This window comes from Macaca mulatta, chromosome 3 (genome assembly GCF_049350105.2).
Source record: "Macaca mulatta isolate MMU2019108-1 chromosome 3, T2T-MMU8v2.0, whole genome shotgun sequence".
Taxonomy (NCBI): domain Eukaryota; kingdom Metazoa; phylum Chordata; class Mammalia; order Primates; family Cercopithecidae; genus Macaca; species Macaca mulatta.
The window spans coordinates 188,396,340-188,400,405 of NC_133408.1; positions in this window are offsets into that span (position 1 = coordinate 188,396,340).

Consider the following 4,066-nt stretch of genomic DNA (forward strand, 5'->3'; position numbering starts at 1 on the left):
CCATGTCATAGCATGTGGTAGAATTTCCTTCATTTTTAAAGCTGCACAATATCCCATTGAATGGATAGAACACATTTTGTCTATTCATCTGTGTGTGAACACTTGCATTGTTTCTACTTTTTGGTTATTGTCGATAATGCTGATGTGAACATGGGTATAAACATTAGCTTTTAATGCCCAAATTATTATGACATCCAGAGCCTCTTAACTAGATGCCTTTCCCAGGTATTTCTGAGGATCTACAAGTACAATGACATGTTCCACACATCTGTCCGGGGGAAGCTTGCAGCCTTTGGTAGGACGAGGCCTCGGACTGCCGCTGTCCACTTCCCCGCTGAAGATGACTTCCTGTAGGGTCTGCATCAGCTTCTCAAGCTGCTGCTGTTCTCACACAGTGCGCTTTAGTCAAGCATGGGCAAGGACCCTTCCTGACCTCCCACGGTGACAGATGAGACATGGCTTATACATTTAATAAGATATCTTTAGAAGAAAATGACAGAAACCCCGATCAAAACTGACTTCAGCCAAAAAGAGAGAGTTCTTTGGTTCACAAAGCTGAAAAAGTACAGGCATGTTCTTAGTTTGGGCATGGCTGGATTCAGAGGCTCCAGTCTTCAGTCTGAAGTCATGGCTGCACGTCTTCAGGATTCAAGCTCTTTCTTGGCTCTGTTTTGCTCTGTGAACTTTATCCTCCAAGTGGTTGCCCCCGGAAGCTCTAGGCTTATTCTTTCCAGAGGTAAAAGGATGACTCTCCCTGATAGTCCTAGCAAGACCTAAGCCTGGCTCTGATTGGCCCAGTTGGGGTCACATGCTCAGCCATGAACCAATCACCATGGCCAGGGGTGCACAGTACTCTCATTGGTCAGCTCTGCATCACTTGTGCACCCACGAAGCCATGGGATGGGGCCAGCCCTGTCTGAAACCCATGGGACGAGTGGGGAATCCAATCTCCCCCAGGAAAAGTGAAGGTGCTGTTACCAAAAAAGGGTGAGTTGAACATCAGGAGGGCAAAAACAAATGTCCGCTACTCTTGAGAATAATAGGAAAGAATTGCAATACAGAAATTCTTTCAAATTGAATTCTAGATAGGACTGCTTTCAGAATTTGTAAGGCACGGACCATTCAACAGGGTCCCTACTCGCCCACGAGGCCCGGAGAAAGGGCAGTTTCTCCATGCCCTCTCCCACGCCAAGGGCCACTTCCCCAGGCCTCGTTCCCTGTCCTGGGATTATTTGATCTCCTCAAGATCTTTGATGGTGGGAATATCCACTCCCTCTGGGAAAAATTCCCAATTCCTGCCAACAGTGCCCTCTGGCCATAGGATTTCAACAAGACATTCACATCATAGTTCAGCACGTATCAGACTTCCCAGCACCTGGCTTATTCAGTCCGGAATAACATCATGAATGGGACACCAAGACTTCAGGCCACGTAGGGTTTAGCCTGGCCAAACCCAGTTCCTTTTCTCCAGATGAAGGTTGGGCTTGTGTGTCTTTCCTATAGTCCTGGAGACTTCTCCATATCTCCTGTAAAGAGCTACATGAAAAAGAAGCCATATCACCCTAATGTCAGAGGCGTTTGAACCAGAGCAACTCCATCTTGAATAGGAGCTGGATAAAATGAGGCTGAGACCCACTGGGCTGCATTCCCAAACAGTTAAGACATTCTATGTTACAGGATGAGATAGGAGGTTGGCACAAGATACAGGTCATAAGGACCTTGCTGATAAAACAGGTTGCAGGAAAGAAGCTGGCCAAAACCCAGATGGTCACAAGAGTAACCTCTGGTCATCCTTACTGCTACACTCCCACCAGTGCCATGACAGTTTACAAATGCCATGGCAACATCAGGAAGTTACCCTATATGATCTAAAAGGGGGAGGCACGAATAATTCTCCCCTGGTTTAGCATGTAATCAAGAAATAACCGCAAAGATGGGCAACTAGCAGCCTTCGAGGCTGCTCTGTCTGTGGAGTAGCCGTTCTTTTATTCCTTTACTTAATAAACTTGCTTTCACTTTATGAACTCGCCTTGAATTCATTCTTGCACGAGATCCAAGAACCCTCTCTTGGGGTCTGGATCTGGACCCCTGTCCAGTAACTGTAGGATCAACCCATAACTTATGGATCTGAAATTGTGAGTGTGAGGTGGTTTGGAGGGATAATTCATCTGAAGCACTTAGCATCAGAGAGCTCAAGAAACAGTAGATATCAGTTTTTTAAATTACAATACAAATGTTCCAGGCAGGGGCTGTTACTGCTCTGGCAGAGACAGACGCATCCAATGCTGAAGGAGGAAGCAGGAAGCCCGCCGTTAGGAGAATGGTCTCTTAGCCAGAATGGAAGGGACAGCGGGAGCGGAAGAAGCTCTCCCAGGATGGGCAAGAGAAAGATGGAGAGCAGCAGCTGTTCAGTTGCTCCTTGAAGGACCCCACCCTGAGAGCCTGAAGGCAGCTGTTGTCAGCCCCCAGGAGGCCTATAGACCAGAGCCCAGAATAGACACTGGGCTGCTTGGGGCAGTCTAATCCCACGGAGGGTTTTAACCCTAATGTTGCAGAGCCCATGTGCCTTTCCACCTTGCCACTGCCATCCATACAACAATCAACACAGAAGGAAAGGGTCAAAAGTCGCTTTTGGAGCTTTGCATTTGCACATGGGTGTTTCCAAGTCAGGTGCTAATGCCTGGGGGGCTGCCAAAACCTTGTTTCTGAAATTATTTTCTAGACCCTTTAAATTCATCAGTATAGACATAGTGACGATAAACATTTTTATAGTAGACTTTCACACAAGACAAAGATCAAAGGCATGTGTAATCGATGATAAAAGGAAGTGATAAAAAGAATCACTCTCAGGTATATCTTGGTGTTGATTTTATTTTTAATAGCTCAGCTATGAGACTCTGACTTTGTGTATGTACTTAGAGCTGACGTTGGAAGCCTCCAGCTGTGTCACAGTTAGAGGTTCTTCATGCCCAAAGCACCGCCAACGATCCAAGCCATGCTGGCGCTCATTCTGTTGTTCCATCCCTTTTCCGAAGGCTTAGTTTTGCAGAAGTCGTCCTGAGAGTCCTTGGCACTATGCTTATAATTTGGATTTTGAACACCACGTGAACTCTGGCACCTGGTTATGGGGTCCAGTATCCACAGTCCCCAGTGGGAATTACAGCATTTCTCTTTTGTGTCTTACAATACCAAATAATTGGGCTTTTTCTGTGAAAATAAACTGCTTTTAATACATGCATTATTAAACCAATAAAGCATTAATATTTACTAATTACTAATTTAAGCAAAGTAAAACCTATTTCAGAGTAAGGGAAAAGCATGCAGAAACACACATTGTTATGAACTGTTGATAAACAAGGCTTAATGTAATCCTGGTTTTCCCCATTCTATCTTAAAGGAAAATCTCAAACTCTTGCTTTCATAAACAAAACTTGGTAATTTGAAAGAGTCCAGGTTTTTATAATGATCGCATTCCTTAAAATTAAACTACAGTTTTCACTTTTCTTAAAGGGAAAAACATTGAAAACTTTCTCACAGAGAGAAAGCATTGATTTTCCTCTGAGTTCCTCCCATGAACTGTCTCGATCGCTGCCAACTCAGTTCCTTCTGTATTCTGTGCACGTGGAATACACTGTTTTCTGCTTAAAGAGTTATTTCCAACCCCCATCCCCAGCCACACCTCAGTTCCATGAGTGATCGTGGCTCAATGACCTAGGCACCCCAAGCATTCGCCATAAATAAGGCTGTTTACTGACCTATTTTTACTAGGACTACTGAGATGTGCTGAAACCTGGTGGGGGTTGGAGTCGGGGGGATTGAAGTTACACTTCTCTCTAGCACCATCAGTCATTGTTCAGATACTTAAATTTCACAAACAGAATCAATGGCCTGCTGGGGGCATTGTCACTTACACCGAGCAGGGCCATCTGTCGCAGCCCTGGCATTTTAAGTCATTTTAGATGACAGCGTTGCGGGATCTCTTTCTTTGTTCGTGGATTTCAGGATGAAGTCCTCCAGTGGGGCTTCATGACTGACCAAGGTTTGAAATTGATAATGTCCCCAGTTG